General features: G+C 40.5%; 1 protein-coding gene across 4 annotated transcripts in view; it reads left to right on the forward strand.

Annotated features, from left to right (window-relative positions):
* Nucleotides 1-13,196, forward strand: part of DAAM1 (dishevelled associated activator of morphogenesis 1) — a 152,645-nt gene that overhangs the window by 31,950 nt on the left and 107,499 nt on the right. Inside the window, exon 1 of one of the 4 annotated variants that reach the window (XM_081120017.1) lies at nt 10,751-10,770. The exons of the other annotated variants lie outside the window; for them this stretch is intronic. The gene's annotated coding sequence lies outside the window, so the exon portion shown is untranslated. Of the gene's footprint in view, nt 1-10,750; nt 10,771-13,196 lie in introns of those variants that run through there. 4 annotated transcript variants of the gene reach the window in all.

Below are 13,196 nucleotides of genomic sequence, written 5' to 3' on the forward strand. Positions count from 1 at the left end.
ACTACATCTGGCCATGCGTTTATTCATTCTTAACTGTGGTCCAACATCTTGCTCCAAATGCATACATTTACCTTGTCTGGGTGCTAGCATTAGATTGTGTTTGGACCCCAGAGTGGTTTGTGCTATGGATGTGGTTTTTGTTTTGAAAATACACATTTTCCAGAATGGCACCCCTTGCCCATCAATGAACCACAATGAAAAGTATTGTTTTGGCTTCAGTTCTTGATTTTAAGCATTTGACCCAAGTTTCAAGGCTTCTCCTCCTGGGATCTTATTTTATGAGAAGCTTCTGGCAGGAGATAGATTGATCTGAGGAAGAGATCCATAGAAGTCAGACAATTGATGGATCTATTCTCTACATGTCATAGAACTTAACTAAATTTTAAACTCCTAAAAGGCAAGGGCAAAATATTTTATTTTATTACCTCAACTTATAAGTAGTTAACTTATAGTACTTAATCTATAATTGGCTGACTGATTAACTCTAGAGCAAACATGATCAGTGTGGTTTTAAAATTTTTGTTAACATTTAAATGTACTAAAATTAAATATTCTATAATAAAAATGTTTTCCTGGTTTTGAACAATGAATTTGCTTATTACATGGTTTTCTCATTAGCCACACTCATTATTGCTTCCAACAATATTTACTGTGACTCTATTAATGATAATTACTATCTCTCATGATGAAGCCAAAATGCATATGGTTAGTGAGGCAACACTGATAAAACTGTTTTTCCCTCTAACACAAGGTACAACTAGGGCTCCTCTTTCTTTGCCTTTGCTTCCCCTGCCGCCTTACCCCACAGATTTGTTTAGCCCCTTTTCTTCCATTAGGCACTGAGGAAGCCTGGGACTAAATACAGTGTGATTTAAGGATTCTGGACTTGTCAGTGTGGTGCAGTAGCATGCTGGGTTTTGCAGGCAGAGATCTTTTTTCTTTTTTTTAAATCCTCACCCAAGGATATGTTTCCATTGATTTGTAGAGAGAAAGGAAGAGAGAGGGGGGAGAGAAGCATCAATGTGAGAGAGAAACATCAATCAGTATATCGATTGGTTGCCTTCTTGTACATGCCCCGACTGGGGATGGAACCTACAACCTAGACATGTACTCAGGCCTGGAATCGAACTGCCACCTCTTGGTGTATGGGACAACCCTCCAACCATCTGAGCCACCCTGCCAGGGTGCAGGCAGAGATCTGGATTTGAGCCTATTCTTGGGCTAGCTTTGCCACTACTAGCTCGGTGATTCTGGGAAAGCTTTGATCTAATTTTCCCGTTTATAAAGTATTATGACATCTGGCCTCCCTGCCTACTTAGAAGGGGCTTGTGAAAATCAAAGGGGAAATAGTACATGGAATCATTTTGCACAGTACTATAAAATGTATGGTCTTGCTAATAAAAAGTAATAAATTGCCCGTGTATATCTGTGGATTGATGTTAGTATTCACTGAAATCTTATTCATGTGTCAAGAAACTCAAGCCTTGTGGCACTGAGGCAACTAAGAACAACTGCAAGGAATCTAATGAAACGTATGCTAAAACTGTATTTTAGTTTCTTGTTGATGGTTTTTTTTTTGTTTTTTGTTTTTTATAGTTGAATGGTCAGCTTGGTACCTCTTACTATTTTCAAGTCATTTGAGAATGGAGCCCAGGACATTTCTCACTAGAGACCTTTTGGCAGGCTTTCCACGGGGACATTCCACTTGGAGAGGGGTACTGAGCTGACGCCTGCTTCCTCGGTGTGCTGGTCTAAGCTGACTTGGTTTGTGCCTCTGTACTATCACAGAGAAAGCACAAACTAGTGCCAAAGTGGCTATTTCTTTGTTTTTTTCCTTTTAGTTAGTGCATCAGAATTATTTTGATTGCAAGTAAGAGAAACTAAACTTAAGCAACAACAACAAAGAATTTACCAGAAGATTATGGGGTAGCCTTTTTACCTATGGAAAGCTGGAAAGCACGAGTGGCTCTGGAGATTGAGAATTCCAGGGAGAAGTCTACGTGGCCTATCCTTGGTATTCTGCTCAGCACTGGCACGTTTTTGGCAGGGTTGGAGGGGTGGGGGACATGACATCCAGAGTGGAAGGAAAATCATAGCATCCTGTAAAATCAGTATGCTAGACAGGCAAAACAACAGTAGATGTCAGCAGGATTCTCAGTTCTCTGGGATTAGGGGGGTGACTTCACATGCTTCTGTCCATGTGTCCACCAGCATAAGTGTGATTTCCCTTCCCCTTTTCTTAACAAGAGAAGATCAAAGAGGGAAAGATCTTCATTGAATTAAGAGGCATTTGCCCTGAAAATATAAAAGACAGCCGTTTCCCTAGAGACTAGGACTGGGCCATGGTGCTCAGCATCCTGTGTCACTGTAAAGGCAACACGTGTCTACATAGGGTGTCACTGCCTGACTCCAGTCACAGGAAGTACAGTGTGAATGCAAAGTTCCCAGAGTTATGCAAAGTTATGGTTTCTACCTTTCTGTATTTTTGGCTATGTTTTTGTCAGATTATTTTCCCATTTCTGGACTTTAATAAAAGTATCCATCATAGATTTGTAGAATTTCCACTGGAACAACTAACCACTGTTTTCAATCAAAATATTTCTTTCTCCATAGACAAACTAATTAATACATAATATACCTTCAAAGTAATTCTCTTAGGTTCTAATCTTAGCGTCTGATTCTTTATACAGTTTCCCTTGCAAATACTGACGTTGCTTTTAGAAAGTGAACCACTGTACTGAAATAGGCTTCCATGTGAACAGGAAAGGTGTGGTGTACCTTTCATTTCCTTCCTTCTGTTCCTCACTCCTGAAACTGCGCTTTCAGTGAATGGGGGATGTCTCTGGCTCTCCATTACAGACCACCTACGTAGGCTACCTTCTTGTCTTCCACTGTTCAGCTGAGACAGCTGGCAGTGAGATGGAGAGATCCATGTATGGGACAAGTCCTGCAGGACCTGTTTGGGATGGCCAGGTATCAGAAGTGTGATTTGCAAGTTTAATTTGTTCCAACAGAACATTTCTGTAGTGTTCATTCTTTGCTGCATAAACTGCAGAACAATGGGGGGGTGCACACTGGGGCCTGGATTTTCTGAATAGGTTATTTGTAACCTCATACCTGGGCCAGTTTCCCAGGATCCCAGAACAGATCTGGTGCTTGCTGTTCACACTGTAAGTTCTTCCTCTAAATTTAACTCTTCTTGAGATCAGGGATGGGAGTGACCTTGTTTTCTGTCATAGCATCACTGCTGGGCTCCCATCTGCACACCCAGGACTATTAAATGGGTGATACTCACTGTCAAAGGCAGGCTGTCAGTGGGACTCAGTGACTTCTTATGCCCAGTCATCCCCACCAAGTTGTATCAACTGTTTGTGTACTCAAGCAGCTGAGGCAGCCCTACTGTTTCTGCACGACCAAAAGGACATCCCCATGTGACTCCTCTTTGCTGTTATATAGTGGAATGGGATCCTCTGGTACTCCTTTTTTCTTTTTTCATTTTTGCACTACCTTTGTAGTTGTATAATTTTAAATAGTGTGGGAAAATGCAGTAAGGCTGTTCTTTTCTGCCTGCCATTGGGGAAAAGGTTTGCCTCAGCTGGGGCAGCACAGAGCCTAGAACCTGGCTACTAGTAGATGCCCCTTAAAGATTTTTTGAAGAAGAGCTGGAATTACAACACAATACGACTCACAAGTTGTTTTTTTCCCCACCGCTTTTTTTTTTTTTTTTTTTTAAATCTTAAGTGTTCGGAGGATCCTGGGTGGTGATACTGAAATCTTTTAAATTTTGACATGATAGGAAAATGTAATCACAATGTCAACATTCTGTCATTCACTGTTCATCTTTCTTTATGGAAAAAAAATTATTATATTGGTTCTCATTGACACAATTCCTAGGATCTAATCATTTCCCATGCCATAAGTTAGATATTAAGATGTTTTACCTACAGGTAATATCAGCTTCTCATACAATTTAGAAATTACACTCTTGCCCAGTATTGTCCTTCATCTCCCCACCCCAGACATTTACGTACAAGACAAAACTAAAAGAAGGGGAAGTTGTATGTTTACTATTGTTTGAAAGTGGTCTCGAGCATCACTTGACTTGATAATATCTGGAAAGTCACTTAACTCCAACTGTTTTGTCTTCCCACACATTTCGAATGAATGCTGAAAGGAAAATACCTCTGTAGAAGCAGAAGAGTTATTTTTAGATTGCACTCCTATATTTGGGCTTCATTGCTCAGATTTTATTCCCCAGGGCCAGGGTCATATTTATGTGTACTGTGCTTGATGGCTTTTCCTTATTTTTCTCTTTACCCAGAACCACCTGGAGGCCAGCACCTCAGTACACATGTCTGTTTGTAATCTGAATAAATCGTGTGTCATCTTTGCGGGCCTTTTCCCTCTGCCCTTCTCCCAAGTGTTGTAGATCAAAAGGTTACTTTGTTTTAGATTTACCTCTGGTTAAAGTAATTTATTTCTCCTGGTTACCACTGGCAGTCCATTGGTAGAATGAATACTCTCTATTCCCCCCCCCCCCCGAACTCTAAAACACCTTTCTTTTCCACTTTTTAAAGATATATTACATTTAGAAAATGTTAGAGAAGTAGTCTAATAAATTCCTTTTTTTAATGAGGATTTGATTATGAATATTTGTGGCTCTGATTAGCCAGCAAGTATTGAAACTAAGCATTTAGTGGGCTGATCTAGAAAATCCCTCTCAGGCTGTTGCCTCTGTGGACGCTTTTTTGCCCAACCTGACAAGTCAGCAGTGGAGATTATTGACTTAACATGTTTGCCAAAGACACTCCTGGTTTTTATTGAACAGAGACGCTGCTTTCTGTAGTTTGTTCTTCATTACGTTTGCAGATCTTCCTGACATCAGTGAATCATTTAGCTTTTGGTTTTTGTGAGTTGTAGTTTTTTTATTTTTGTGAGTAAAAAACATGCAAATAAGATGAAAAGGAAGACCTGCATTTACTTGTAATCTGTGTTGGCCCTTTGTGTATTCATTCTGCTCTAAATTTAGAAGTAAATACAGTTGAAAGATTTCTCCATTTGTTTACTTGTAACAGGTGGTCAACAGTGTAGCCCTAAATTTTAAAAACTTGGTAAGAGTAAATAAGGTTGGTTTAATTAAACTTCTTGGTTGAAATTCAAAGGAAGGAGGCTTCCCCTGCCTGTGGGTCAGCTTCCGTTCTTAGCAAGCCCTCAGAGACCCTTTAGCGAAGCCAGGGCTCTGGGTGGTGGTTTCCATCGTATGGGTGGCCATGGCTATTTTCCTGCCTATAAATAGTTCACTATGTTGGAATGAATGTCAAATAACTTTCTTCCCTCACTGCCCATTTTAATAGTAGAATGTTTGAGATAATGGAACAGTGTGAGAGGGATAAATTTAGCTCTGTCAACTTACTAGTGTAAACCTTCCTTAATTTGAAGTTTAAGGCCCATCATTAACTCTCTTCCCCTTGCAAATGGAATTTCTGCTGTGATGTAGATGAGGCAAACCGTATGACAAATCCTTTATTTCGCTGTGGAACAGTAGATACCTAGGTGGGCCTCTTATCACTTCCTTACAGATAGATCCTCTTAGGTGGCCATAGTGGAACTAGACTCATGTAGCCTTTGTTACCTGGGGTAGTACAGAAACTAGTGTCACTGGAAGCAAACATTGCAGCCGAACGAGTGTGTGTGTGTGTGTGGGAGGGGGTTGGACACTGGAGCTTAGAGGCCTCTTTTATAAATGGGAGTCCCCTTGTCCTGGGAGACAGTAGTGTTCCACAGAGTAACATGGGTCCTCTTCCTGGGGCTGGGTTTCTTTCTATTGAAGCAAATTAAACACACAAAAATAAAGCAGATATTAATTGACTAGAGACTTCCAAGTTGTGTGAATTTAAGAAACATTATTTATGGCATGTTGAACTCCATCCATCATTCTTTTATAAGAATAACAATTTTCTTTGTTGAATAACTGTATACTTGCTGTCAGTATGGCTTTTGCTGCTTACAGTGATGTAGAGTTTAAAACAGATCAAATTCAAATGTTTCTAGCAGCTAGGTAATATAACTGAGGATGGGAAGGAAAGCAGTCATTAATTTTGCGCATTAAACATACAAGAATATTAATTTCCACCCGTCTCCCATTTTTCTTCGGACATGTGGCACACTGCCTTCTCTTTTCTCACTTTTGATAGAAATGCAAACCCAAGAATTATTTTATCTTCCTCCTAATTCTTCTATATAGGAAAAGACAATAACAATGAGGAATGGCAGCTGACTCCTAACCTTGGTGTTGGAGAAAGAGTAGAGGGAGGTGGGACCATGGCAAACTGCACCAAATTGGTGCTGCTTGAGAATGAAAGTCCCGTGTTAATAGAATGCCCAGCTACTTGGCAATTAATAAGACTGCATTTTAAAACATTATTATTTTTTCAGGAGACTGTTTGCTCTAGTGGTTAAGAGTTTGGCTTTGGAGCCAGACAGCCAGGGTTCAAATCTCAGCTGCACCGTTTATTAGTGTGTGACCTTGGGCAGTATTCTTAATCTTTGAGCCCCAGGTCCTCCCTGTAAAACAATGCCAATAATAAAACACTCCATGGGCTTGTAGGTAGAACTTGATGAGATAGCCCATTAGAAGAACTCTGCGTGGCGTATAGAAAATGCTTAACACACATTAGCTGCTGTGTTATTAGTCAACACCAAGTAGATCTAAGAAAGTGTGTTGGTGAACTACCAATATCAACTTCTGTTTAAGGGCATAGACTTTGGGCATTTACTTTATCTTTGGGAAAGTTATGTAATACCGTTGAGCCTTTGCTTCTAACCAATTTTAGGCATGGCACAATAGAAGCTACTTCCGAGTTTAATGAGGATTCAGTGAGGTAAGGTATGTGAAGTGATTGGCATAGTTAATAAATGTACTATTTATTGAGCACTTAGTGAAGTGTCCACCAGCCTGAGGGTTAATACTATTTTATCCCCACTTTACAGGAGAGGAAACTGATTGCAAGTTAATTCTGGCTTTTCTCTAGCAGTGCTGCTGCTTGAAGGTTCACACTTAGCACATTTCTCAAAGCTGTTCTTCTATAGCCTGTTCAAATCTGCTTTATAAACATCTATCCTGTCTCCACACAGTGTTCACCGTCAGGAGAGCTTGCTCTGCAGATCCATGCATTGCCACGTCTTCGTGAAGGCCAGTTGGATGTCACCCCTCCAGAATATCTCATAACTAATTTTTCCTCCTAAATTTAGATGGTTCACTGCGAGTCATGGTTTTATCAAAACACTTCTTTCTTGGCCTTTCTTCTGAATGCCTTTGACTTCTTTTATTCTTGGATCTAAAAATGGAAAGTTGTCTTTTCAGATTCAACCCTCTAAAAATTTGGAGGGGAAAGGGCATTAACACAAGAGATTGGTATGGTGGCTGTTCATCAATGTGTTGAAATTCAACCCTCCATCGAAGAATATTGCATTTTGATCAAACCAGTCAACTACTTTGAAAGATTTCTGGTGGGACATGCTCACAGCTAGTACACAGAGGTGGTGAGGAAACAGACCTTGGACCTCACTTCATCCAACAAATAGCCTAGTAGACTTAAGAAAATAAACTTAATTATGCTTAATAACAGGAAATTTCCTTTCTTTAAAAAAACAAATCCCATTTGAAATGGTCAGTTTATCAGTTTATGTCTTTACAATGAGAAGAGCAGTCAGTCTTTTTTGGGGTGGGGGGGCTGGGAATGGTAATTGCTTCCTTAGTAGAATCTGTTTCTAACAAAGTGTGCTTGAGCTGCTAGGCATTTGAGGCTTCAGGTAATTTTCAGCAGATCAAAAGGAAGAAGTTGTGGCAGAAAGAAGTTGCCAGAGCAATCCTTACACTTTGACTTGTTTTCTATCTAGTAGTATTTTTAATAGCTAAGGATCTGAAGATAGAAATTTATTAGGTTCATGATTCTGCTTATTACTCATCACACATGGTCTGGCCCTTGCTGACTCCTCTGACCTTGCCTCAGGTCTCTCTTGTCCACTGTGCTTCATGGACATTAGTCACCTTTTTGTTTCTTGAGCAGGCCTAGCATTTCCTCCCTTCAAGCCTTTGCTATTCTCTCTGCCTGGGACAATCTTTAGATTTTTGCATGGCTGTCTTCAACATGACCTTGCATCTGCTAAAGAATCACTACTCCTTGGTCACATTCTCTTAATATCCTGTTTTATCTGTCTGAAATTAGAGTGGTTATGTTTGCCTGCTTTCTCTCCCAAGAATATGACCTCCATGAAGATGGGGGCCTCATCTTTCTGGCTTAATGATGGGCCTCTGGCGCTTAGAATTTCCCCAAAGGTAGTCAATATATGCTTGTTAAATGAATAAATTAATTTATTTTTAATGCAAGTATTTTTGAAAACATTCCCCAAACTCTTGTTTCATATACTTAATGTAGACCAGGGTTCAGCAAACTTTTTCTATAAGGTACCATATTGTAACTATTTTAGGTTTTGGGGGCCAAAATATTTCTGTGGCAACGACTGCCATGGACAGTCTATAAATAGTGGGTGTGGATGTGATCCAATAAACTATCTACAAAGACTGTTGGTGAGGGAAGGGGTACCACATTTGGCACTGGCTGTAGTTTGCCTGACCCTCGTGTGGAGTCCGTCGGTTTTAACCTACACACTTTGGAATATATGTGAAAGAGTGGGATTTGAAGAACAGCTGTCTCAATTGGAGGCTCGGTTGATTTACAACTAGGAGAATGTGGACATCTGTTCCTGTTCTGCTAGAAGGGAACATGTAGTGAAACGGTTTGTAGCATCGTAGGAACATCCCCAAAGAGAGACACCCCCAGGCGTGAAATACACATTAGAGATTTGTCACAGAAAAATTAAGCACCGATTTAGCATTGCGGTGGAAATGCCAAGGGGAATATTTATAAGAATTCAAAGTTGGAAAAGTTCCTTTTGCCAACCTAAGCACAAATTTAGGAAACAGGAGCACCTGAAATTATGGAGCACTATGCATTTTTCTTCTGAAGGAAGAATGAACTCGAGAATACCTGTATGCGCCCTGGCCGGTTGCTCAGTGGTTAGAGCATCGGCCAGCGGGCTAGAATCCGGCCAAGGGCATGTACCATGGTTTTAGGCTCAATCCCCCCACCCCGGGTTGGGGTGCGTGCAGGAGGCAACCAATCGATGTGTCTCTCACATCGATGTCTCTCTCCCCCCCCCCGCCCCCTCGACTCTCTCTGAAAAGCAATGGGAAAAATATCCTCAGGTGAGGATTTAAAAAAAGGGTACCTGTGTGCTATTATGCATCCTTTTGGAAACTTGAACTTATAAAATGTTTTTTTAACCAAGCCCTGTCGTCTCTAAGACCCTCCCACATGACTGAGCTTCCTAGCAGCTAAGGAAGCTGTTAGTCCCTGGACCTTTCCCCTCCCCCACACTACCCCCACAGGCAGGAGGCAGCTGGTCAGTGGGAAGCCTCTGAACTAGCTCTCAGTTATTTGAAGGGCCACAGATTCACAGATGATATGCCGAATAGTTTGTCTCTGGAGTTGGGTTTCTACTTTTCTTCTTTGAGAGAGGAGAGAAAATGTAATGAAAGTTGACTCATTCTACTAAGCAGTTAGAAGTTGATTGTTGAAATCTTGATAGAATTCCAAACAATGTTCCATAAACAGCATCATTAGAAACCAAAAATATTCATATAGATTTTTTTGTTGTTTATTTACCTACCAATCAATTTTTAAATTTGTGGTTTAAAAAAAAACAAAAATGCATTTATGCAGGATTTTGAGATTCATTTGCTAGGTCAGGCCTCCCAGTTTTCAAGAATCTTTTTAGAATCACTTCTCGAGTCTTATTTAATTGTCATGTCTACAAAATTAGTCTGTGACCTTGAGGAAGTCATTTAATCTCTCCTTGCCTCATTATCTATAAAATGAAGATCATCTCTCAAGTCTCTTTTATAACTTGTGATGAATTTTAGTTGAGCACAAATGCTAGCTCCAGTTTTGCTGGAAATGGGAAAATTAGTGAAACCCATATATCCTTTTGAAGCTATTAGCGTGCTTTTAGGTGATATATTCATAAATCGCCTTTCCTTCAGAACTAAATGGTCTGTTTAGAATGACTTGTGAGGATGTAATTGAAGAGTCGGGTATTTGTTCTTTACATTGCGGTCTTTCCGTCAGTGGGAATGAAGGCTGTTTAGAAATATTGGAGGACAAGTGATTCATGTTCTTAATATAATGGCTCAGGTCCTAGTAAGATGAGTGTCTTGGATGTCTTTCATCAGTTTTGTATGTCTGTTTGATGAGATGTCTTTTTGATCTTGTGAATCAGAGGAAGTTCAAGGAAGTCCAGTGGCACCCCTGTTCTCAGCTAGTCCCAAATGGAGCCCCGAGTTTCTCAGAATCTGTCTCTAACCGGGAGCAGGCAGCTGGCTTGTAGGCCCTTCCTTGGGCTCCACTAAGATGTGACAGTTCTCTAAAGGCCCATTCATATTTCATCTTTTAAAAAAATGCTCTGAGGTCATCCTAATTGGAAGTGCCCTTTATGTCCTCTGAACCCTTATAGTGCTTAATACCTCTTTTGTGGCATTTATGTCTGTTGCTCTGTATTTTGCTGTGTTCATGAGTCTCTCCTCTGTTAGATTGTAAGCTGCCAAATGAGTGGAACCAAGTGTGATTTCTCTTACTGTTTCCCACCCTATCGAGACCGTCTTGGATACAGTTCGTTTCTCCTTCCTCTGTGTTCTCAGAGTATCTGCAGGTCAGTCTCTCCCTTTTATCTGCTTAATTTCTGAAAGGCACAGAGTATGGCTTGTTTCATTTTGTATTCCTAATTTTTCACATTTATAACCCCTGACATAGCTGCTTGATTGATGTTTAGATGAATGGGAGAGAGAGTAAAGCTGTATTTGGCCCAATAATACACTGGAATATCTACATTTGTATGATTTTTTGCTGCTATAGACACCTCCTGGAAGTGTAATGCATGGCTCTTTAAAACATCATCTATTTCAAACATAACGTAAGTGATGTTTCTTCTGTCACAGCCTTTCAACAAAGAGCCCCAGGCTACTTTTTGTGAGATGATTCTAGGTCAGGCAGGCTGGCATTGCAGAATATTGTTAAAAGGGTCGTCTGAATTCAAGTTCCTTCTCTGCTACTTACGAGTGGTTTGACCTTGTGGAGGTCACTTTAGTGTTCAAAGCCAGTTTCTCATCTAAAAACTCGAAATAAAAGCAATATCTGATTGCCTGTGCCTCTCTCTTCCTCTCAGGGTTGTTGGGAAAATCAAATGATACAGTATATGCACAAGTACTTAGAAAACCATACATTACCTTGCAGAGGGAGGGAGTATACTATTACATGTTATGAAATAGGCTGACACCCTATGGTTTTAACACTTACATTTTTTGTGGTTATATAAAATAAGTAATCCAACCTACAATTAGGACAGTTGGCTATTACCCAAATAGGGGCCTCAAATTCCACCTGTTATACCCACACCCTAAAAAAAAGGATGGTAGTGTCCGGTTAGAGAAACAGTTTCCCTGTTTCCATGCCTGCTCTTTTTCTAGGTGGAGAAAGAGAGATGTGGCTAATTGAGTTTTATGCTCAGAGCAGAGCACTCAATTTGATTCACCCCACCCTTGCCTATTTTCTCACCTCCCCCAACCAGTGTGATACCTTTACCTGTGATGCTTTCTTTTACAGGCTCCATGGTCTAATTCTTAGGTCTTTGAGGCTTTTCTTAAATTTTGCCTTTGTTGTATGTTTCACCCCACCCCCGCCCTTGTTATATTCTCTTTCCTTCTCTCAAACTCTACTCCTGGGGACGGAGTTAGAGATGAATGGCCAAAATTGTGGATTGTAGCCTGTCTTTGAGAAAGAAGGGTGGTGATGTGACTTCTGAATGCTCCCTACTTAGCAATGATGATGACTTTTACTAACTATACCTTTCTAGCACCATACATAGCAAAACTTGCTTTATTTCCAAGCTTTGAGGTATAAGGCCCCCATAGGCTTATCTAAGATTCCTAGAAAGTTAATCTGGCAAAATTTGTTGCCAAAAATAAGAACCCTTTGAGAAAAGAGGTGTTACATTATTCATACTGATTTGTGGGCAGCAAAATCTTTAGAGCCTTCTCTAAAATGAGACATTTGTCTTTGGATTTATGACTTGATTATTAGGTTGACTATTAGGTTGATTCTTAGAAAATAATAATACAGCTTAAAAGAGATGAGTTTGTGGTTCGAAGGTGTATGATTTGTAGAAAGAGAGTGGGCTTTGGGATGAGACAGACAGGGTTTTTAACTCCTTGCTAATACCTTCTAGTTCTATAAATTTTCTTTGTATCTTGCTTTCGTTATTGTGGAACTGTCATATCTTCTTCCCAGCGTGACTGTAAAAATTAGCCAAAGTCCCACGTCATCTCTGACACTTGGGAGGTTCTCAGTAAATGAATTCCATTTCATTTACTCAAGTAGAGCATGAATCAGGGTTTTTTTGCATTGTTAAGGGACAGAAACCCCCCTTAAATTGGCCTAAGGGGAGAAAGTTCATTGAGTCATGCATTGGGAAATTCAAGAGATATTTGACTTATGGCTCAGCTGGATCTAGTAGTTAAATGATGTCATTGAAACCTCCCCATCTCCCCCCTCTCCTGGTCCCAACTCTCAGTTCTGCGTTTGTCCATGCTGGCTTTATTCTTGGGCAGTTTCCAACACGGGGTGGAAAAGACAGCTATTGTAAATTCCAGGTGTATTTGGTCCTTATATCTCAGGATTCCAAGAAAAGGAGAGCAGCTTTCATCTGCAGCATCCATTCACATACAGACCTCTGGTCTCCTTTGTGTTGTGTGTCCATCCCTAGATGAGTGCTCGGTCCAGGGCATGAAGTGCCTTGATTGGCCAAGCCAGTGCCATGTGTCTATCTCTATGGAGAGGCAGGACCACTTATTTGACTAACCCATTGGAGTCACATGGAGGAAGAGATGAAGTAATTCCCAAAGGTGTGCAAGGCAGACAGATAAGAGACATGTTTATTAGCAGTAGCTGCCCGAAGTCCCAAAGACAGGTCGATACAGCAAACTCTCCATTTCACTCTGTGTGTGTGTTTAGGTGGATTATATGTGTACATCTCTGTCCCGGATGCTTCTCCAGTATGAGCAAGTACAGTTGTTACCCAGC

This window comes from Miniopterus schreibersii (genome assembly GCF_964146895.1).
Source record: "Miniopterus schreibersii genome assembly, chromosome: 1".
Classification (NCBI taxonomy): domain Eukaryota; kingdom Metazoa; phylum Chordata; class Mammalia; order Chiroptera; family Miniopteridae; genus Miniopterus; species Miniopterus schreibersii.